Source organism: Coregonus lavaretus, assembly GCF_964263955.1.
Source record: "Coregonus lavaretus genome assembly, chromosome: 13".
Lineage (NCBI taxonomy): Eukaryota > Metazoa > Chordata > Actinopteri > Salmoniformes > Salmonidae > Coregonus > Coregonus lavaretus.
Genome location: NC_140000.1, coordinates 25781210 through 25806062, shown reverse-complemented (window position 1 = coordinate 25806062; position 24853 = coordinate 25781210). Strand labels below are relative to the sequence as shown.

General features: G+C 40.6%; 3 pseudogenes across 3 annotated transcripts in view; all 3 read right to left on the bottom strand.

The window, feature by feature from the left end:
* LOC311139252 (myelin-associated glycoprotein-like) overlaps nucleotides 1-8820 on the bottom strand; it is a 40560-nt pseudogene extending 31740 nt beyond the window's left edge. The window contains exons 1-2 of the transcript in view: nucleotides 8775-8820; nucleotides 7994-8187 (exon numbers count right to left, since the gene is read on the bottom strand). The product of the transcript in view is annotated as a myelin-associated glycoprotein-like (transcript). The remainder of the gene's footprint in view (nucleotides 1-7993; nucleotides 8188-8774) is intronic.
* LOC311140517 (myelin-associated glycoprotein-like) overlaps nucleotides 1-24853 on the bottom strand; it is a 160875-nt pseudogene that overhangs the window by 101394 nt on the left and 34628 nt on the right. The window lies entirely within an intron of this gene.
* On the bottom strand, nucleotides 13274-17197 carry LOC311140515 (sialic acid-binding Ig-like lectin 5; annotated as a pseudogene). Its single transcript has 9 exons — nucleotides 17161-17197; nucleotides 16658-16817; nucleotides 16094-16450; nucleotides 15515-15835; nucleotides 15010-15267; nucleotides 14594-14890; nucleotides 14151-14277; nucleotides 13854-13935; nucleotides 13274-13700 (listed from the first exon to the last, which is right to left on the bottom strand). The product of its transcript is annotated as a sialic acid-binding Ig-like lectin 5 (transcript).

The following is a 24853-nucleotide window of genomic DNA, read 5'->3' as shown; positions in this document are numbered from 1 at the left end:
GGTTCCCTTTATCTAATATTAGGTTTTTGGTTGAAGATCTGATAACATTCAGTGATAAAAATATGCAAAAATCAGAAAGGGGGCACTGTACATAAGCATTGTGGAAGCCTGCACATTGGATGGTTAATAAACTCTTTATTGTATCACAAAAAAACAGCTGTATCACAACCATGGTGTCAAATGTGTTGGACCATATATCTTGAGCCATATTTTTGTGAACTATTAATGAATATCAACCAGCAGCATCAAATATTGAAGTTGTGTATGTTCTACCAATTACTTTTGGTTTGCTTTTTGTTGTTATTGTAATACATTGAGATGCATTAAAAACTGAGGCGTTATCCCGGGATAAAATAACTGACCAATGTGAACCATATGCACAATTATTTTTATCTGAAATATGAACTGCTTTCATGCATTAGTGCAAAGACTGAAAAAACAATTATACCAAGGGCCTGAATGTCAATGCAATATTTTATGTTACTTTATGCTGACTTTAGAAACATCTACAACTGTGCCTAATTGTGCTGACAGTAACACAGTGTTGTACTGTGCTACAGTTTACATTGTCTCACCACAAAAGTAGGCTGTGAAATGGGGCAACTAAAGACAGATACTGACTCTTAACTCTGGCCTCTACAGATGTTTTTACATTTCCTGCAGCCAGTAATGACAGACAATATTTTGATATATCTGTAAATGTGCTCACAAGTATCAGAGAAGAAGATCGCCACCGAACAGAGAGACCTGAGTGAGACAGGCAGAGGGCTGGTACACAGTAGAGAGAGGTAAGTTGATTTATAACAATATAATCAAGAGTCATTTAGCAGCATATTATGAAGTGATTAATCGTTTGTGCATTTGGTTAGCTGTTTACGGAAACAAATTGTATATTCTCTATTACAGCATAGATTTGTGTCTCATAAATATTGATTCCTTAAGTCCTGTTATAACAGAAGATAATGGTTGAGATCTGCACCGTGGCTATCTGCTGGTTCATAACAGCAACCTGTAGTCAGTGCATATGTATAGTTTAATGCTATATGACTTGACAGAAGAGTCAAGTAACATGTTTTGGATTAAGATTATTGTCTTTGTAAGCTTTGGCTGGTCAAATGTAAATGTGTTACTATAAAAAAAGATATATAGAGCCTCGAGAGAAAGGTACAGAGTTCTCGTGCAGTGTTGATTGGCAGTTCCAGAGAGGTCCTAAAAGGTCTTGCAGCTTTTTACTCGAAGACCTGCAAGAAGGAGAAAGCGAGTATAGATTCAAGATAACATTGGGAGATGATCAAATGTATGTTTTTCCTGAGAGGGTGCGAGTCTCAGTGTCTGGTATGTAAGTAACTATGTCACCAAATATACTACTTTCACTGTCTTAAATCACGCAGCAGATTATAATGAGTATTACAGTATTTTTAAACAGGTCTTTGCTTGAGGAAAATGTCACCTTATGTGTCCAAGTCAGAATCAATGTAGCCTACACACTCTGAATTCTAATAATGTTGAATTGCAGCATATTTTGTCGCTGTTGCAGAACTACCAAACGATATTAATCATGTTCTTCACATCAAAGTATAATCTGCATGAAAATTTTTGAAAAATGAATTGTCAAAGTGTTCTAAATTCACCTATTCTACTTAGCTCTAACTCAGAAGAAGCCTACTGTGGAGACACCCTCTCTCACAGAGGGAGAGTGGGCCACACTGACCTGCAAAGTATATGCACTCAAACTAAATGACCTGTAAAGATAAGAAGAAGATTTTGTTGGCATAGACTGGAGAGGGACAGAGAACCTAGGCATGTATTCGAGGATAATCCATCAACAGCAGAGAATGGGCTTCTACAGGAAGGTCAACATTACAGTGGAGAAAAAGTGACTTTAACTGTAAAATTTTAGAACATTCACCTTTCAGAGCATTCCCTCATTATCAAAATATAGTACAGTGCTCATTCTTCAAGAGTCTCTGTTACGTAAAAAAGCCATATCTCATGATGTTGAATGTAAAAAGTACTTATTTGTATTCCTTAGACCGTCCAAAGTTCCTGAATGGCTCTGTGTGTGTGGTCCAAGTAGAGGTCCTGAGCTGTGTATGTGTCAGTCAGGGGGTTCCCTTACCAGTGATTGCTTGGCCAATGTTAGGGGTCTATATTAGCTACAGTGTCTCCAGGAGTGCCCAAACCGTGAACAGCACCATCACCATGTCTGCCTCAGAATACAAGAACAGCAGTGTGGAGTGTGTCAGCAGAAATGTAGTTGGCCAGATAGAGATGGAGGTCCCCATACTACACCAAGCTGAAGGGAGCCTGACACGTAAGTACTTCAATGTACTGTGACGTGCTGTGTACGTATAGGACTAGTGTTACATTTTACAATTTGAGTGAAGAAGAATCACCAATTAATTTCTGCTCAAATTCAGCTCAAATCACACAGACATAGAGGATGATATTTTCATAGTACAAAAGTTGTGTCAAGTGCAAAATTCACCATTAATCTCATTACAATCTGGCAGTGTGATTTAATTGTAAACTTTTCTTCAACAATGTGTGTTCTAAAGAGGCGACTGCTTATTATATGTTGTTTATTCTCAGTTTATGTAGAGTTGAATAAACTGTAGTTTCATAATCACCTCTTTATAAAGCACACTGTTTCATGGTTCGGGCTAGGCCCCTTAGTTCCTGTGAAGGGAAACCTTAACGCTACAGCATACATTGACATTCTAGACGATTCTGTGCTTCCAACTTTGTGGCAACAGTTTGGGGAAGGCCCATTCCTGTTTCAGCATGACAATGCCCCTGTGCACAAAGTTCCATACCGAAATGATTTGTTGAGATCGCTGTGGAATAACTTGACTGGCCTGCACAGAGCCCTGACCTCAACCCCATCGAACACCTTTGGGATGAATTGGAATGCCGACTGCCAACCAGGCCTAATCGCCCAACATCAGTGCCTGACCTCACTAATGCTCTTGTGGCTGATTGGAAGCGATCCCTGCAGCAATGTTCCAACATCTAGTGGAAAGCCTTCCCAGAAGTGGAGGCTGTTTTGGAGGCTGTTATAGCAAAGGGGGGACCAACTCCATATTAATGCCAATGATTTTGGAATGAGACGTTCGACGAGCAGGTGTCCACTTACTTTTGGTCATGTAGTGTATGTCAGTTACCACATTTGCATCCACAATTTTTATGCTAGTAAAGTCATACCGTATAAAAAAAATTATGACATCTATGATGGAAACAGGAAGTTTCGATACAATTTTATAAATGCAGGCAGATCATTTGTTCGTTCGATATGGTGAGATATTTTTGTGTCTGTAACATTCATTATGCGAGAAATGGCAGTGGAAACGCCTTCATGCGCAAATATTTAAATAATATCGAAGTTTAAACATGGGAGTCAAGCAATGATATGGTGTGTGGTCCTCCACTACAATTCTGGAAACCATACAGTTTATTAGGCTACAAATTAAATAAATTATGAACCTCACAGGGTGGTGAAAGTGTACGGTTATCTTGATGCTACTTTCCAATAAATATCGAGGGTCTTATTCTGGTGACATGATCAATGCTTGGCTGCCGTTTGACAAATAAAAATACTCTCGCTCTTATCCATAATAATCTCATCATGTAGACTAGCCTACCAGCACAGCCTACCACACGGTATCTGGGTGCTGTTAGCTAAAGTGCATGTGCTAAGATCAGAGTAGGCACATTTGCTATTTAAAGCAACAGTTTGTGACAAAACTATTAGTAGAATTATTAGGTACATGACAACTTAAGTGAAAAAGTACATTTTGTGTGCACTATGTCATCAAGCACCGATTATATCTGCAACAAGTCGGTCTGTATCACGTTTCAGGAGAAGACACAGATGCAGACAGCAGCGAAGTAACAAAAGTTTATTACAAAAACAGGGGGCAGGGAAAAGACAGTTAAAGGGCAGGCAGAGGTCAGTAATCCAGATCAGTGTCCAAAAGGTACACAATGGCAGGCAGGCAGGGTCAGGGTCAGGGCAGGCAGAATGGTAAAAAACTAGAAAACTAGAAAACAGGAACTTGAGCAAGACAGGCGCAAGGGGAAACCGCTGGTAGGCTTGACGAAACAAAAGGAACTGGCAACAGACAAACAAAGAACACAGGTATAAATACACTGGGGATAATGGGGAAGATGGGCGACACCTGCAGGGGGGTGGAGACAATCACAAAGAAACAGATCAGGGTATGACAGTTTGGTGGAAACGTGCACATTTCATTCCGCATGAAAATCTGTCGCCAATTGGATGGAAACTTATCTAGTGGGGTAAAGAGTAGAACTAAAGTAGAATAGTGTTGGATAAGTTAAACAAAGTGTTTTCGTACCAATTAATTTGTATCACTTCCCATAGATATCCCTGGGTAAGAAAGAAAAGGGATGTTGCAGTCTTTTTCTGGATAATCGTTGGTCTGTCCCTCAGCCTTAACATGGCCCTCCTTGTCTATCTGACCAGTCCTTGTAAATGGTAAGACAACATTACAACCCCACAGTTTCACACAAGGGGACATTTGGCATAAGGTCAGGAGACATAAAATTCTTATTGTTATATTTAGCTTTTTATTTTATCAATACGTTATGCAAGGCAGGACTGTCTGAGAGAGGTAAATTATAATCAAGGAAAACGTTTTAGCTCTGTTTTGGCAAACTAAAAGTTGAAACCAAAGAACGTAGCCTAGCGGTTAGAGAGACGAGCCAGCAACCGCATGGTTGCCAGTTCGAATTCCAGGTCCGATGGGAAAAGTCTGGTGGGAAGTGAGCTGGTAACCGGAGGGTTGCTGGTATCAAATCCTTGATGCAATTGTCTGCCGTTGTGCCCTTGAGCAACCCCCCACGGCACCCAGTGGCAGGTTAGTTTCTTTCGTCATTAATTTTGTTCTGGAAGCAGCTCTGCAGAGTGGTCACTAGCTGACATAAACCGAATTCACCCTAACCTTAACCACATAGCTAATCCTATTGCCTAACCCCAACCTTAAAATTAAGACCAAAAATCTTTGCAGCTGACCAATCTAGCGGAATTCGCTCCGTTCTGCTTCCAGGGCAAGATTCATGACAATAAACATCAACCTGCCGCACAGTGTGGCAGCCCTCCCACACCTCTCCCGAATGTTTATGTATGTGTGTCTTTCGGAGGGGTTGGGTTAAAAGCGGAAGTCAAATTTCAGTTGGACCTTGTGTGCAATTGACCAATAAAGTGATCTTAATGTTAAAAAACGGGTTACAACTTACTGTACAGTAGATGCTTCCTTTATGTTACTATTTTCAGAACTGCACAAATTGGCTCTAAAATCATCTCAGATAACAATGTTTTTGTGACTTAAATAGCAAAAAGGGTGAAAAGAAGAGAGCTAAAGAAGAAGATAGTACCTACATCTAATTGGACAAGGCAGACGTGTCTCCCGAATATGACATCATCTCTCCGAATCCCCAATGATCCTCTGCTTGTGATAAACTTCTATTTTATTTTAGCCTTTCGTTCAGAGGCTTGATTTTGCTATTTTATTTCAATGTAAATTATATTCTATTACTTTAAGTTTTTTTTTGTGTGTGTGAGCGCTGAAAGCATTTTTATGTGATTGAATTCAAACTTTTTCCGGAGGAATTTCTCAGGATTTTATGCAAAAAAAAAAGCTACATTATAACCGAACAATGTTGTATTTTATGTAAAAGCACTTAAGGAAGCTACAAGTTTTTGATATCTTCCTCATGTTCAACTATTTTAATCAAAATGTTATATAGATAATCAAGGCACCACAGTTGCAAATATTGTTAAGTGAAATGGTTTTTAAAAAAGCTTTGTGGGATGTAGCTACTGCAAACAATGAGGGGTGGTGTGGGAGGAATAATTGTCACATACTGTATCAATAAAGTAATACTAATAAATGGAGATATAGAATGTATTCAGGGTGTATTTTCCTTAATGTTTTGGGTATAAGAGTACAGATAACAAACTATATAGATAAACTGAGCTGGTCACATTCTCTGTTGTTTACATTATTTTTCATTTGTTTGGAACCAAAGAAAGATGGCTTTGCTTGAGGCGGGATAGACTTGTAAAATAAAAGAGAGTGATCAAACATCATCATAGAGCTCTTATTGTCATTAAGTAATAACAGTGCTAATTTGCAGAAAGATTGCAGAATTCTGATCGGAATTATTATGTCAAAGATCACAAAACTAATAAGGAATACCACCAAATAAAGAAAGTACAAATCTGCTTTACAACACAGTATGTGACAAACAAATTAGATAAGACATGAACAACGCTTCTCCATTTCGTTTCCAGGTTTAGAAATAAATAAACCCCCCATGAGGCGTTCAAGAGAACCGATGACAGTAAGAGTTACTAACCGGATATCCATATTGGCATGTCTCAATGTTGGGTAACACATCTTGAATGCTCTGCCATTAGGTCTAGTGACTTAACCATGTCAGAACAATTACATAAACTGGGCCAAATGGTAAATCGTAATATTGTAGATTAGGGCCGAATTTGGGCGATCATATAATTTTGCTGTCTGGGATGAGTGAGGGATGCTGTCTACCACTGAGACCTGGAGTTGGGATTGGGTGGGGTTGTTTAGGAACCTATCCGTGCTCTCCTCTAGAATGGAGGTAAACTTTGAGCCCAGAAGCTCTGTCTTAAGCTGTGCAAGAGTTAGGGAAGAGAAAAAGAGACAGAAGAACGCAGAGAAGCGATGAAGCAGAAAACAGTGGTTTGGAAAGGCTATGGTCGCAGCTACTCCAGTGGTACTGTGATAGATAGCTATAGTGGTACTGGGACTCTCAGGCTAGGTCAGTAGTTGGCTGGGGAAGTTTACGTTTTCTCTTTAACATAAGATGTCATATAGGTTTTGATAATTTATGAGTATTACACGGATTGAACCTTACTGTACATCAAAAAAGGGACATTAATTGAAAGGGTATAGTATAGTATCAGCATCAACAACGGGTCAGATATCATTCTCGTGTCTGGGACAGATCTGAGATCATTATCATCATTATAGTCATCATCATCAACATGTCTCACCACTTTCTTCCTCAAACATTGTTTGTCCTTCTTGACTGTGCTGTAGTACAACACTGGGTTCTCCAGTTTAGACACTAGGTCATGCCCAGGGTTGCCATTCTCTCTGGGGGGTGGAGTCACAAGATCAGACTCGGTCTCATGCCACTAACTAACTAACTAAGGGCGACACTCCACGCCTGGGCATCCATTTTAAATCAAGGGCCTGTTTCCCAACATAGTTAACAATCTACAGCCCTATAGTTCATGGTTTTGGTTGACGTTCATGGTTGTGGTTATCGTTTCATGATTTTAGTTGCGGTTGAGCTGACACCGTCTCTTGGAGCGACTATCTGTAAAACCATTTATCGGAGTGTGATGTATTGCTATAATGCTGAAGCACCTTAGTTAAGTAGGCTACCATGGCTGTATTTTTAGCTAAGCAAGTCAAGGGTCCAAAGCAGTATCAAAGCAGGGAAAAGAGCCTGCAAACTATAGGCTACGGTTAGTCTGGCTTGCTAACCCCACACCTATTCTCATTACAGCTATACTAATTATAATCACAGCTAGGTCAATCCTAGCCTGGTGCCAGATCTATTTGTGCTTGCCAACTCCTATTGCCATTGTCAGGCCATGTCATGCCAAACAGTGTCCACAGTAGTTGGCAAGACAGCCCAACATATATGGTACCAGGCTAGGGAAATCCAGACCATAAATGTAACACCTACGATTGTAAACAATTGTAAACATAGTTTTAAAAAAATTGCGTCTCAGTGTCTCTCAGCAGGCTTACCCAGCACCTTGAGGTTAGAGAAGTCTGGGTAGGTGTAGATGTTGGCACCGCCCAGGTCGGCACGGAAGTAGTACCTCCCTGAGTGCTCTGTACCTATATTACTGATGAGCAGGGTGCAGTTCCTCTGGTGCAGGTCCCCAATGAGCTTGGTAACTTTTATGCACGATGTCTGTGCGCGTCTTGAACACCACAGGTGGGAAGAGCTGAGGGTAGGGCTGGCCAAAGTACCAGATGCCGTGGATGCCGCGGTACGGCTGTATACCGGACGGGTACATGAATGTGAAGGTGATGACCACGCAGGAGTTGGTCATGGCCGAGATGTACCTGGGTACCCACATGTTCCAATGGCCACTGACATCTGAGAGAGGGAAGGAGTGAGATGGAGGGAAGAGTGGAAATGGGAATATTAAGCGTGAAACTGTAGACCAATGAACAATCAATCTACAATACATATAAAGTTTCAAATTGAATCACTGAGAAAAGATGAACAGAGAGACAAAGAGAGAGAGAGAACAGAGGATGAAATCATGAGGTTCTCCCTGGGTGAGATGGTAAGAGCAGAGACCCTATGTGGAGGAAGCATATGTCTCACTCTCACCACTGGCACGCTGTTTGAGTGAGAGGGACAAGGTTGAGTCAAGATGGACGCCAGCCATCCAACAGCACTGGAACAGTAGGCTGATTCCCTGCTGCCATGTGTGCCAGTTGGACCCTGTGTCTACTCTGTACCCTTTTGTTTGCTGTAAGTTTGACACACTCTAAAATTAAACTGGGTCAATACAGTAAAACCACCAAATCAGTTTTACATTGCAATTGTATATCTAGATTACTGCATGTCTAGTATATCTGTAGTCTTCAAGGGAATTTCCACAGTCTGAGTTATTGTGGTGTAATTGATTAGTTATTCACACTGACAAGCGGGAATGAGAAACATAAGAGTTTTACCTCTAATGATTAGCAACAGCGGCAGAAGCAGCTCCAAACACCACATGGTGTCTATTTAACCCTGAACCAGAGACCTCTGCAACAGACATCTGACATCAATTACACATCAACTACTTCAAACTTTACCATTCTGTTCTGGACCAATGGAGCCCCATGCTATGTGATATATATTGAATATATATGGTGACATATAACTGCAATGGTTAAATTACACTATTATTTTTTACAAATGTTCACTAGAGGGCGCCCAACCAAACCCAGACAGCTCGACAGCCCTATGCCTTTACCCTTATCACATTTGCCATTTGTAGGGAATTTGAACCATATTGCTGTTCTAAGCTTTAGTTATCAGGGTGAGTGAAAGTACATGAAATAACAGCACATAGGCCAGTCAGGCCATTTTCTCTGGACTGAAGGTGATGCTGTATGTGTTTGCAGCTGCTGGAGCTGCTGCTGGAGGTGACTGTCCTGATGGAGAGAAATTAATACAGTCATGAGTAATTCAGAAAGCACTTCACATGTCCGTAACATTTTTGATAATACAGAATCAGTTGAGATTACAATGTGTTACCACATCTATACAACTACTAATGATTTCAATATTAAAAATACTTTAATGATAAAAGGGACCCTACTTTGACATGTTACTCTCTGTCAGAGAGAATAGTCGAGCTGCCCCGATGAGGACCCACATCCTGCCTCTACTGCCTCGATGAATCAACCACAACACCAGGGTCTGTCCTCTTTCACCTCTCTCTCTGGTCCCCTTGGCTGTGTCCACAGGTCTGGAGCACAGAGAGAGTATAGAATAGCATGATAAATAGTGTTATGATAATATATACACATACAATTGCCAGCTGTGTAAGGGGAATACATAGGCATTCATAACATCCGACATGAACGTTTTTATGATTGTTACAACCTTCTTAGCACATTTTTTCAACTGTAATTTAATGCATGGAGAGAAGATGTCAAAGTTCTAGTAATATTTTATTTTACCCTAATTGTCTGGAATTTATTTAGAAACCACATGGTAGCAGAGTAATTATATACAATTTTACCTAAGTTGTCATGGAGATTCATTTTAACAAACAAGAAACTACCAATTGTTTCTACCAAGAGGCAGGGCCAGGAGGAGGGCATGGGCCCGGATCTCTGGGAGGTCCCTCTCCATCTCCTCCAGGAGGCCTGGGAAGTCAAGTTTCTCCAGACAGGAGGGCCTCACTAGGACAACTTTAGGCTTGGCCACCCCCTGGGCCTTCAGCACCTCCAGGTTGGCCTTACGCCTCTCTTCCAGGCTCTTCTCCGTGTCCTTCTCGAAGGCTAGCAGGGGAAAGAATGCTGTTAATCTGGCTGATCAGGAGTTCTCCCACAGCATCGTTGACATCCGACAGCTTGTTGTTCTCAATGGACTCTTTGAGTGTCTCCAGGAGGTTCAGGCTGTGATATACAACATCTGCTGCCATGGCTCTAGGAGAGGGGAGGTTGGTTATTAGCATAGGGCATACAGCAAACACCACAAAGCTGCTTAAATCCTGGATGATTTCATTAAATGTTCCTAGGCACTTAATTGATTTAATTCAACGCATCATTGATTGGCAATTCAATTAATGTCCAAACACCAGAATACAGACATATTTATCTGTCTCTGAAAGAAAAGAAATAACAAACACTGACATGCACTCAGTCGTGTCATTGCACTGCAGCCCTTGAGGCCCGGGAAACATTATCCCTAACGGCTTCATTTGGGGATAAGTAGTAACATCTCAGCCTGCTAATAAAACATTGTATCAAAATGTACGAGGTTCATTGTATGAATATAAATATGTTTAATTGGCAAAACTAAAAGTATTCTAAGTCTTAGGTAAACAAACACACAATCTTAGCTCCAACTAACTGTCTGGTCTACAGTACTAATGTCTGCTACTACCTATGCCTTACCTTTGACCTGGATGAAAAAACCTAAAAGCATTTTTTCATTTAGGAGAAGAAACAAATATTCTGATTAACATTTATACCAGGGATGGGCAATTGGTGGCGGCCCTCCTTTTGTAGGCACACATATCAATTTCCAAAGACCAAAAAATATATAATAATAATATTTTTTGGGGGAGGGGAACTCAGTCGGGGTCTCAACTTGCTGTTGAGAGTTAGAATAGTAGAATAGCAGTTTTTCTCTTGTTATGCCAGTCACTGACAGTCACTCAATTAGCCCATGTCAGCAAATTTTTTTTGCAATTGGTAAGTTAGTCTACCGGCCAGCAATCTAAACTTGTAGTAATCATGGTCGAATTACCGACCGAGGGGTCCCCATTGATTTTGTAAGTCACTCTTACTCAGATATCATCTTAAAAACTGCAAACATTTTTCTCCACCTTATGGCAAAATGTGTAGAATTACAGGAAACTAGCTATAAAACTGCACATTTCTCACTCCGCCCCATGGCAAAATGTGTAGATTTGCAGCAAAATTGCTTTAAAACTGCAACTATTTCTCTACGCCACATGGCAAAATGTGTAGAATTGCAGGAAATTAACTCTAAAATCTAAAAAATTTTATTTCCGCTGTCAAGAGGGGAGCCCTAAAATGTTGTGCTCACAAGGTGGGGGAAACAAAGGATAGGGCCGGCTCTGACTACATGTGTGCGTATGGATGTGGGTATCCAGACCCGTGAGCCACTGCGGCACCCTGTGATGAGTTCATATTTTTTGTGGACTCCACCCCCATCAAGGTTGCCCATCCCTGATTTATACAATTGGTAGCCTATAATTACTGTTAAACGAAATTTGTGGAGATGGTAGGTTGGAAATAGCAAAAAGAAATCACAAGTTCTACCTTATTTTAACAGATTTTGGAGAACAAACAACTGAAAATACATAAAATCATTAAGTGAGGTAGTGCCTCAATATAAAACAATACTGCAACAATGCACACATATAAATAGAAAAATATTCTCATAGATGGGTTAGCTGACAATGTCATAAAAACAATACTCACGCTTCAATGGAGCAGAAGGCCGTTTGTTGTGGTGATTTTGGATGGCCAGATATCTAGCAACAATGACACGAAGCTGCCATGTGGGGAATCGTAGTTGGCTCGTTTCAGCAAGTTTTATGTTGTTCTTGATACTATGTATTTTATTATGGTGTTTTTTGCTAATATGGCAAAAAATTGCTAGCTAGCTAACCAACAACTGTAATAATGTATTTGAGAGACAACAAGTACTCATTGTGCAAATGTATTTCTATTTTCAAAAAACATTGGAGATGAAATATAGTTTACATGTGGTCAACAATCTAAGCCAACCCGTCTGTTTTACCCCAAAGTTGCGCACGCGTCTATTTGGTTGCTAAACAACCAACCTGTCTATAGCACACAACTTTTAAAAGCATAATGTACTTTTTTTCTTGATTCATTTCATTTGAGCTCTCTGGCTAGCCCAAAATGAGAATTACTTATCACATTTTGCAAAACAGTATATCAGTATATCAGTATTCTATGTACACAAAAGTACTGGTTACAACCACACATACTACCTAATATTCCCACCCACTTGTCAATTCGAAATGCAAAAATGAAAGGAAAGAGGAGAAAAACAAGAAATGGTTTGACCTCTCTACTTTTCCAAACCACATCTTTGTCAGTCCTTACTCATGATGACAAAACCGAATCGTTACAAAAGTAGAATTACACTTTACAAAAACATTACCAAAATGTGCTTCTACAGTATGTACAACTAGAAATTATTCTTAATGATATTGTACAACCACCAGGCACGTACAGTACCATCTGATACAGAGCTGTAAAATAAAGCATTTCTAAAACTACTAACTACATGTCAGAACGGCTGATGTGGATGTGGTGTAGGAGTCAAACGCAGGACACAGAAGCTTCGTCCAACAGACTTTACTAAACGAAAAAATAATAACACTGGGCCTCAACTAATCAGGAGGCGAACGATTACGCAGCAGTGCGTAAAACACCTAAATACTAAAGCGCACAAAATACAGTGCGACTGTCCTGAACATACAAAATGCAAAAACAAGCAGCACCAAAAGACAGGCAGAACAATTACACACAACACACAACTAACAAAACGAGAAACTTATAGGAGACATAATTAACACTAAAAGGAAACAGGTGTACAAAGAAGACAAAACCAAACAAACATCGATAACATACAACGGTGGCAGCTAGTACTCCGGGGACGACGACCGCCGAAGCCTGCCCGAGCAAGGAGGAGGAGCAGCCTCGGCCGAAACCGTGACACTACAGAAGTTTCAGTTATTAAACAATGTCTCTGTATTAACATAAAACATTCCAACTGGATTCAGCACATGAGGAAACAACACCAAAACTATTAACCACCGTAGTTTCAGTTGAACAAAAGTCCCAGTATCAACATGAAACATTCAATCTGGATTCAGAAAATGATATAAGGACCCATGGATGTATAATACTGTATGCTATCCCCCACTTTTTCTCGCAAAATTGCTGTGTCACTCACCACCACCCATAATAGCCTTGATGTTGGAGTAAAGCGCTGTATCCTCATCTGTCTCTGCTGCTGGCTTACCATTCTCTTTCTCCTCATTCTTCCCCATCATCTCCTTCCCCTCCTCCTCTTCCTCCTCCTCCTCCTCCTCCTCCTCCTCCTCCTCCATCTTCTTCTCCCCCTTTCTTCTTCTCTCGTTTGATTTCGGCGTACTCTGACTCTATGGTGGTGGTCTTCTTCTCTGCCTCCTCAGGAGTCTTTTTCTTCAGCAGGGAGTAGTTGATAGTTGCGTAGTCCACATCTTTTGGTTCTTCCCCTTTGGCAGAGTTTTCTGCGGCTCCACTGGTCAGCGGCCCTCCGTTTTCAGCTCCCTCCCTCAGCTCCAACTGCAGAGGGGTCTGTTCGCCCCCCACAGCCTGTCCTGCATCTGTCTATAGAGTACATTATAGAAAGCATTGTGTTACAAGTATTTTGTTAGCTTGGTGGTCCCAGATCTGTTCATGCTGTCTTATCAACTCGTATTGGCATGTCAATGCTAACTGAATGTTGGTAAAGCTGAATAAAGAAAGAAACTGGTACTGCACCTGTTGGTCTTCACATGCCATCATCTCCAGGTTCATGAAAGGGCTTTTGGAGTCTGAGTCCTTTGGGATCCTCTCTTTTTGTCTAAGAAAAATATTACAAATGAAATATCTCAGTAACTATATTTTGGAGGGGTTAGCAAGCACGTCCATTACAATATGTTGCAAGGCATTGGCACTTTTGACAATATATCTGATTCTCTTGATAGTAAATATGAATTTCTAAAGACAATCTGCAATTGATTTTAAAAACAACACTCAGTTAACACTAACTGTACTTCAGTAACAGAATGCATGTACCTTTTACATTTCCCTGTCAAACACAGGAATATACAACAGATGGTGGCTGAGAAGGCTGCACCAATCACAAATGCAGTAATCAGTTTTAGGTCCGACAGCATAGCCAAGATGTCTTTAGATACTTCCTCTATAAACAGAACAACACATGTATGCTTTTAGAAGTGGCTCCAAATACTTTGTATCCTCTTATTTTCTTTTTAAATTAAATAATAACATAATGGTAATGTTATAATAATTATATAATGCTATAATGCCTTCCCGTTCCTTCTCTAAAAAGAGAACAATAACTCTGTATGGGAAGTGGCTCACATTACTTAATATCCTCTGGAAGAAAAAATATAAATGTACAGTACAGTACATGTACAGAACGTTCCTCAATATTGCAATGAGTGGGATTGGGAAGCTGTTGCTCTCTAACCAAGTAACTTGACTTATATATTTACCCCTTTGCTTTTCTTGGCTCTTATTTTGGGTGACATGCAACTTCTCTCTCACTACACCCACCACATTTCTGCTGACACACTCCACAGTGTTGTTGTTGCTGTGGTTTATAACAGGCAGGCTGATGGTGCTGTTCACTGAGGACCCGAACACTGATGTAGTGAGGCTGTACTTCTCTGTGTTGAGCTCCAGCAGTGGCCACTCTATGAGGGGTAAGGGAACCCCCTGACTGACACACACACAGGTCATGACCTCTGCCTGATCCACACACCCAGAGCCAGGAAGAATCACAGGATGGTCTGGAAAAGACAGTGAAGAGAGAGATATCAGTGATAGATCGAAGCTAAAAACAATTCCAGATCTTAAAATATGAAATGAGTTTGTATATTTCAATCAAGTTTGTACTGTTTGTACTTACACATCACAGTGACAACAGTGGAAGCTGTCATAGTCCTGTTGAGGTGTTGCGCTGTACACACATACTCCCCAGCATGCTCTCTTGTCACATTGGAGATGGTGAGAGTGGCCTTTTCAGTGTAATTCTGAAGTGGGGCACTTGTCCTGCTCTTACTCCAAGTGATGTCAGATGGTGGGTAACTGTCAACACTGCAGGTCAGACCCAGGGTACCATCCTCCTTCACTGTTTTATTTCCAGTTATTTGGGGGTCTTTCACATCTTTAGTGCATAGAGTTTCTAATTTTACACATGTATTGTTACACATACACTAAATTCAAACTATATTGGTTGAGGGACTAATTACAATGGATCATGATTAAAAAGCAAGGGAAAAGGTCAAAGCCATGACATAACTGCGTATAGCCTGCATATTGTATCATCTGCTTGTTATCAAGGTTATTCCTAGGTTTCAAAGATTTTCTGGAATAAGGTGTTTAATGTAAAATGTAGGTGACATGGTACTCACATGTCACATTCAAAGTTACTGTCTCTTCAATTTGACGTCTTTTCTGAAAGGTTACTTGACACGTAACCTTCATGTTGTGGTGCTCAGCTGAGGGGGTAAAGGTCAAAGTTGAGAAGTGGGATGTTGTGACGCTGGTCAGGTCCTCTCTCTTCTGTATGGTGGTATTGTCTCTGAGCTCAGTGATGTTGTCTCCTGTCCCTCTCCATGTCCATGTGATGTTAGGAGGAGTTCCAGAGCAGATCCCCGGGGCAGTGCAGGTCAGAGTAGCTAGTTCTCCCTCTGTCAGAGGAGGAGTCAACACTGAGGGCTTCTGGGTCAGAGCTGGAGACAGGAAATACAAACACAGAAGTGAGTTTTACATATGTGTACTAAACAGCAGTGACACATAATCAGCCTTAGGAGAGCAGCATTGATGTGCTAAGTCCGAATACGAGTCGTCCCAGTAATGACATCTTGTCCTCTTATGAGAGGACTTTATAATAAGGGAGACTTGAGAGGGAACTTGGCAAGTGTGTACTGTGTACAATGAACTACAGTAATAGTCTGTCACTGTAACTGATAATAATAGTCATGAAATACCTCTCACTGTGATTTTCACTTTCTTGGAGTATGTATATGCACTTAGCAGTCCGAACTGATACTCTCCAGCATCATTCTTTCTGATGTTGTTGATGATTACACTACAGTTCTTCTTTGTCAGATCAGTCTCCAGTAGAGACACTCTCGGTTTATAACCCTCCTGAGCTTTAGAGGGAGTTTCAGAGTGGATAATTACGTTTTCATCCTGATCACATTTGCCATTTTCAGGGCATTTAAACCATATTGCTGCAGTAGGGTTGAAGTTCTCTGCATGACTGAAGGTACATGAAATAACAGCACATAGTCCCTTCTCTGCTGTTATCTCTGCTGGACTGAAGGTGATGGTCCAGGGTGATGCTGTTGTTGGTGGTGGTGTTTGTGGCTGTTCTGATGGAGGGAAATTAATACAGCCATGAGTAATGCAGAAAGCACTTGGATACTACTTAACTTGTTCGTAACATTTGTATGATATAGTATCTATTGAGATATTTGCCATACCACTACTACTACCACATCTACTAATAATTATTACATTACCAATAGTAGTGATAAAAGGGACCTTACTGTTGCATGTGGTTCTCTCTGTCAGAGAGAGAAGTAGAGCTGCCCAGATGAGGACCCACATCCTGCCTCTACTGCCTCGATGAATCAACCACAGCACTGGGGTCTCTCTCCTCTTTCTCCTCTTTCTGTATGGTCACTATCTATGTCTGTGTCTACTGGTCTGGAGCACAAGATAAGTGTGAACTAAAATATTAAATGGTGTTGTGATAATAACAACTCCTTATGAGTGACTCCATATAATGTATTATAATGCCCGACATAGGCGTTAATATCTGCTCATAAATATCTTTAACCACATTCATAAATAATTATGCCTAGGCTATATAAAGCCTTATGAAGCAATGGGTTGCAATGCCCTAAATGATTAATAGAACATTACCATTACATTACGTAGTCATAATCAAGTTTTAACAGTCATTCAATGTAACGAGACAAAAATATATAATGGTTAAATAGCTTGTCTTTCGATCCATGCAGAAAATTAGACTTAATCAGCACATTACCTCTCTCTCAGTGTGCTCTCTCCTCCTCTTGATCAGGAGCCCTGTGTGAGACTCTAATGGGTGTGAACTTTCACTTCATGTCCCCAGTCTCTTCCTCCTCTCTCTTTCCTGGTGCTACAATCCAGGAAGTCCCTCTGTACTGTTTACCGTCCAGCCATACTGTACTGTATATAGACCATAATCAACCAACCCAGTAAACCACCTTGGTTAACATTTACATTTTAGTCATTTAGGAGATGCTCTTATCCAGAGCGACTTCCAGTAGTGAGTCAATAAATGTTTTCTGTACTGGTCCCCCATGGGAATCAAACCCACAACCCTGGCATTGCAAGCACCATGCTCTACCAACTGAGACACACACTGCAATCCCAACATACACTGCATTCCCAACACAGACTGCAATCCCAACACACACTGCAATCCCAACACATACTGCAATCCCAACACACACTACAATCCCAACACACGCTGCATTCCCATTACACACTGCATTCCCAACACACACTGCAATCCCAACACATACTGCAATCCCAACACACACTGCATTCCCAACACACACTGCAATCCCAACACACACTGCAATCCCAACACACACCGCAATCCCCATGCCTTTTATATTTAGATGCAGTTTTATTATAAGAAAGATTTCTATAAGATGTCTATAAGAAAATGCGTACATATTTCAAGATTGGCTGTTTGTAACATGTACATGTGTATAATATGGAGAATGCCTAGCATTGGATAGAGGTAAACTGGCAATATTCTAAATTTTTTAGAAGCCCTCTGTGGTCTTAGAAATTAAGTCATTTCCCCAATATGTAAGATCTGCTGCAAAAAGTGTACTGCCCATGTGAGTTAAAAACACATTTGCTGCCATAGTCTACAGTAAGTCACAAGTGTGCTAAATGCACTTATTATGAGTGGCTGGTAGCCTAGAGGTAAAAAGCATTGGGCCAGTAACCGGAAAGTCGCTGGTTTGAATCCCTGAGCAGCCAAAGTGGAAAAATGTGCGAGGGATGGTTAAATGCGGGAGACAAATTTTGGTTGAATGCATTCAGTTATGCAACTGACTATGTATTCCGTTTATTATCAACGTTAGAAGCTATTGGGTTGTATTCAATATTGACCAAAAGTATGTGTACACCTGCTTCTCGAACATCTCATTTCAAAATCATGGTCATTAATATGGAGTTTGTCCCCCCTTTGCTGCTATAACAGCCTCCACTCTTCTGGGAAGGCTTTCCACTAGATGTTGGAACTTTGCTTCTGAGACTTGCTTCCATTCAGCTACAAGTCCATTAGTGAGGTCAGGCACTGATATTGGGCGATTAGGCCTGACTCGCAGTCGGCGTTCCAATTCATCCCAAAGGTGTTCGATAGGGTTGAGGTCAGGGCTCTGTACTGGCCAGTCAAGTTCTTCCACAGCGATCTCGACAAACCATTTCTGTACGGACTTCGCTTTATGCACGAGGGCATTGTCATGCTGAAGAAGGAAACGGCCTTCCCCAAACTGTTGCCACAAAGTTGGAAGCACAGAATCGTCTAGAATGCCATTGTATGCTGTAGGGTTAAGATTCCCATTCACTGGAACTAAGGGGCCTAGCCCGAAACATGAAAAACACCCCCAGACCATTATTCATCCTCCACCAAACTTTACAGTTGGCATTATGCATTGGGGCAGGTAGCGTTCTCCTGGCATCCGCCAAACCCAGATTTGTCCATCGGACTGCCAGATGGTGAAGAGTGATTCTTCACTCCAGAGAACGCGTTTCCACTGCTCCAGAGTCCAATGGCGGCAAGCTTTACACCACTCCAGCCGACACTTGGCATTGCGCGTGGTGATCTTAGGCTTGCATGCGGCTGGTCGGCCATTGAAACCCATTTAATGAAGCTCCCGACGAACAGTTCTTGTGCTGGCGTTGCTTCCAGAGGCAGTTTGGAACTCGGTAGTTAGTGTTGCAACCAAGGACAGACGATTTTTTTCCGTCCACAATCTTTCACTTATTCAGACATATCAGACCCACTTTTGAAGAGTGATGATTCCTCTTTCACTGTTACATTATTTTGACTTGATAACAAGAAGCAATGATAACAATGCAACTGGTCACAGCCTGAAGTAGAAGAAATTGGTTGCAACAATGCCTGATAAAGTATCAGTAATGTGTAAACTGTCAGATGAATTTCAGTGTCATTTTGTGCAGTTAGTTGTAATGGAAGTGCATGTAGTCATAGATAAACATAATTTACCACTACTGTACATACAGAGAACTATCTGTAATTTATCTAAAAACAATATTACTGTAAAAGCCGTTATGCCTTCTTAGTATTCAACTCAGTTTCCCATTACATTTGGATTGTATTTTAACCAGACCTGTTAGTGCGTCTTCACAGAGTTTGACTAAAGCTCACAACACTCTGTGGGCTGTAGTTTAGTTCCTCTTCCCACTTTGAGACTGTGTTAAAGTGCTAAGGCCTTGCTATATTTGTTAGGTGGGGTTTTACTTCTCCTAAATATTTATATTTAAACTCTACACCATGTTCCTTGAAATATATGTGTTGCTGCTGTAGAAAAAGTGGTGTTAAGTACAAGTCTCCTGAACAGGCCTCATGCTGCAGCAGGGACAGTAGAGCAAACTATCTTTACAGTACCTGTTATCAGTATTTTTATAAGGGATTCTGGATATGGCTTCATTTCTGGTGGCATGAGGCTCAACCTGGTGGATACTCCTGCAAATTCCTTCCAAAGTCTCTCTTCAGCATGCCCCAAACTAGAGATACTCACACAGTTGGTACCTAAAAGCCTTGTAGAGTTATTCTAGCCATTGTAAGTCATAGCTCCATCGAACACCTTTGGGATGAATTGGACCGCCGACTGCGAACCAGGCCTAATCGCCCAACATCAGTGCCCGACCTCACAAAATGCTCTTGTGGCTGAATGACAGCAAGTGCCTGCAGCAATGTTCCAACATCTAGTGGAAAGCTTTCCCAGAAGTGGAGGCTGTTGTGGAGGCTGTTATAACAGCAAAGGGGGGACCAACTCCATATTAATGCCCATGATTATGGAATGAGATGTTCGACGAGCAGGTGTCCACTTACTTTTGGTAATGCAGTGTATGTCAGTTACCACATTTCCATGCACAATTTTTATTTTAGTAAAGTGATGGAAACAGGAAGTTTCGATACCATTTTTTAAATGCAGACAGATCATTTGTTGGGGAAATGCCTTTATTGCAAATATTTAAAAAACCACCATCATATCGAAGTATAAACTTGGAGTCAAGCAATAATATGGTGTGTGGTCCTCCACTATAACTCGGGAAACCATGCAGTTCATTAGGCTTCAAACTAAATAAATTATTAACTTCACAGGGTGGTGAAAGTGCATGGTTATTTTGATGCTACTTTGAAATAAATATTGAGGGTCTGATTCTGGTGACATGATCGATGCTTGACAAATAAAAACATTCTCACTCTTATCCGAAATAATCTCATCATGTAGACTAGCCTACCAGCACAGCTTACCCGCACGGTATCTGCGAGGTGTTGGCTAGAGCGCACGTGCCAAGACCAGAGTAGGCATGTTTTGCTATTTAATGCAACAGTTTTTGTGACAAAACTATCGCTAGAGTTATTAGGTACATGACAACTTAAGTGAAAAAGTACATTTTGTGTGCACTACGCTCTCAAGCAATGATTATATCTGCAACAAGTCAGTTTGGTGGAAACCTGCACATTTCATTCCGCATGAAAATCTGTCGCCAATTGGATGGAAACCTAGCTAGTGGGGTAAAGAGTAGAGCTAAAGTAGAATAGTGTTGGATAAATTAAACAAAGTGTTTTCGTACCAATTAATTAGTATCACTTCCCATAGATATCCCTGGGTCAGAGAAGAGGGATGTTGCAGTCTTTCTCTGGATAATCGTTGGCCTGTCCCTCAGCCTTAATGTGGCCCTTCTTGTCTATCTGACCAGTCCTTGTAAATGGTAAGACAACATGACAACCCCACAGTTGAACACATCTGGACATTTGGCATAAGGTCAGGAGGCATAACATTCTTATCATTGTTATATTTAGCTTTTTTTTATCAATACGTTATGCAAGGTAGGACTGTCTGAGAGAGGTAAATCATAATCAAGAAAACTTTTTAGCTCTGTTTGGCAAACTTAAGGTTGAAACCAAAGACCGTAGCCTAGCGGTTAGAGAGGCGAGCCAGCAACCGGATGGTTGCCAGTTCGAATTCCAGGTCCGATGGGAAATGTCTGGTGGTAAGTGAGCTGGCAACCGGAGGGTTGCTGATATCAAATCCTTGATGCCATTGACTGCCATTGTGCCCTTGAGCAACCCCCCACAACAACAGCTCCAGTGGCAGGTTAGTTTCTTTCGTCATTCATTTTGTTCTGGAAGCAGCTCTGCAGAGTGGTCACTAGCTGACATAACCAAAAGACATAACATCTGATTGTAAACCGAATTAACCCTAACCTTGCCTAACCCCAACCTTAAAATTAAGACCAAAAATCTTTGCAGCTGACCCATCTAGCGGAATTCGCTCCGTTCTGCTTCCAGGGCAAGATTCATGACAATGAACGTCAACCTGCCGCACAGTTTGGCAGCCCCCCCACACCTCTCCCGAATGTTTATGCATGTGTATGTATGTGTGTCTTTCGGAGGGGTTGGGTTAAAAGCGGAAGTCAAATTTCAGTTGGACCTTGTGTGCAATTGACCAATAAAGTGATCTTAATGTTAAAAAACGGGTTGCAACATATTGTACAGTAGATGCTTCCTTTATGTTACTATTTTCAGAACTGCACAAATTGGCTCTAAAATCATCTCAGATAACAATGTTTTTGTGACTTAAATAGCAAAAAGGGTGAAAAGAAGAGAGCTACAGAAGAGGATAGTACCTACATCTCATTGGACAAGGCAGACATGTCTCCCGAATATGACATCATCTCCCCGAATCCCCAATGATCCTCTGCATGTGATAAACTTCTATTTTATTTTAGCCTTTCGTTCAGAGGCTTGATTTTGCTCTTTTATTTCAATGTAAATTATTTCCTATTACTATACGTTTTGTTTTAGTGTGAGCGATGAAAGCATTTTTATATGAATGAATGTAAACCTTTTTTGGGATGAATTTCTCAGGCTTTTATGCAACAACAAAAAAGCTACATTATAACCGAATGATGTTGTATTTTATGTAAAGGCACTTAAGGAAGCTACGAGTTTTTGTTATCTTCCTCATGTTCAACTATGTTAATCAAAATGTCATGTATATAATCAAGGTATCACATTTGCAAATTTTATCAAGTGAAATGGTTTAAAAATAAGCTGTATCTACTGCAAACAATGAGGGGTGGTGTGGGAGGAATAACTATTACATACTGTATCAATAAATTAATACTAATACATGGAGATATTCAATGTATTCAGGGTGTATTTTCCTTACTGTTTTGGGTATGAGAGTACAGATAAAATATATAGATAACAAACTGAGCTGGTCAAATTCTCTGTTGTTTACTTTATTAATTTTTGTTTGGAACCAAAGAAAGATGGCTTTGCTTGAGGCGGATAGACTTGTAAAATAAAAGAGAGTGATCATACATCATCATAGAGCTCTTATTATCATTAAGTAATAACAGTGCTAATTTGCAGAAAGATTGCAGAATTCTGATTGGAATTATTGTGTCAAAGATCACAATACTAATATTGAATACCACAAAGTAAAGAAAGTACAAATCTGCTTTACAACACAGTATGTGACAAACAAATTAGATAAACATGAACAACGCTTCTCCATTTTGTTTCCAGGTTTAGAAATAAATAACCCCCCATGAGGCGTTCAAGAGAACTGATTACAGTAAGTGTTACTAACCGGATGTCCATATTGGCATATCTCAATGTTAGTTAACACATCTTGAACGCTCTGCCATTAGGTCTAGTGACTTAACCATGTCAGAACAATTACATAAAATATGTTATTAACAGTCATGACAGTTGACATAAGCTTGACAGCTGACTTGACACTGTCATGGCACAAATCTTTGCTTAAGTCAGCTTATTGGCTTAGCATACAGGAAGCCAACTAATTTACATAAATAACAATTTGTGTCATGACAGTGTAAAGTGTTGTCAGTATTTTGACATCAGTTTTCATGACCAAAAATGACATGTGTTATGTTATGACAGCGTTGTGTCACACTTATGACAGAGAAGTCAAGTGTTACCGAACCTGTATCCGACTTGCCTGTGTAAATCATTTTTGTAATACTGAGCATGTACATACCGTAGTGTATTTACACATATGGCTGACAGCATAATAGTCATGCGGGATATTTATTTACATAATGTATATGATATGACGACTTTTGATACAAGATTATTAATGTTTGTAAACTCCTGAGCTGCATGTGGGAGAGAGGACAAGGACACGCCATGTGTTATAGAGGTCACTGGTGAGTGACAGAAGGTCTGCGTGCCAAGATAGATTGGGGGCCACTTGTGATGATCTTAGAAGGAGTACGTGATGGAATGGCCTGGCTAGGGTGCCACACGATGCCATGTATGGGGATACTATTGTAGGAGATGAGTGACACTCAATGATGGTTGGCAGATGATGGACAGAAGTAGCTCGGAGAGCATTATATAAACTGAGAGATTTTCTATGGAATTCATTCGGATGACAAGGGGGCTACGCCCATACCGCCTGTCACATGAATCCAGTACTGTAACCATTAAATAATGACTGAAAAAACTCTCCATCTGAATGGTCGAATACTTTCTTGCATCCTGAACTTCTCGATACCAGAAACTCATCGTAACAGTATACTAGTATCCTTTTACGCATCCATATGCAGCTTATTAATATTGTATTAACAGTCATTGTTATCTAGTTATGCCATTAGTGAGCTTTGAGCTCTTTCAGCACTGTTTACATACACGCACACACACACATTGTCTCAACGAGATACCTTTTGGCCTGCTGTGCGAGTGCTACAGTGGAGTCATATACAGTATGGATTCTAACCCATTGGTTCCCATTTAAGGATAAGTTAACACTTACCCTTAGCAAAACAGAGAAATCGTCCAAAAATACTAGTAATTAAATAATCGGCAACGGCATAAAAAGAACATTCTGTGTTACCCCGGCACATTTCCCCAAGAGCAAACGACAACGTAATCAGTGCTTGTAATGCATAAGAACAAAAGAAATCAAGCCACCTCTTGCACGAACAGAACCTTGTGTTTAATGCTCAACAAACCTCTAAGAGTATCCATCTTCTCTCTATATATAAAATCAAATAAATTATTCATTTCTCATCATCATCAAAAGCTACTGAGTTACAGCACACATCACTATTGAACTATATGTGGGAACAGAATATGTGAGATGATGACTGGCTTCAACTGGATATGTACAAGGCGTAACGTTTGTTGGACACTGGTCAGTGTTGACAACCACTGAATCAGGAAGAGAGAGGAGATCCCTCGTTTCCTCCAGATCCAGGGTCAGAAATAGAGATAAGAAAAGAAAAAGCACAAAACACCCCCTTTCCCTGACACTTCGACTGGCAGCGGACACAGTGGACAAGGACTATAATGGACAGATCTAGAACAGGAGCAGGAACAAGCTAGCCTGGTATCCAAACTGATTGTGCTGCGTTTCACAGGAAAAAACTAGTATGCACAGCGTTCA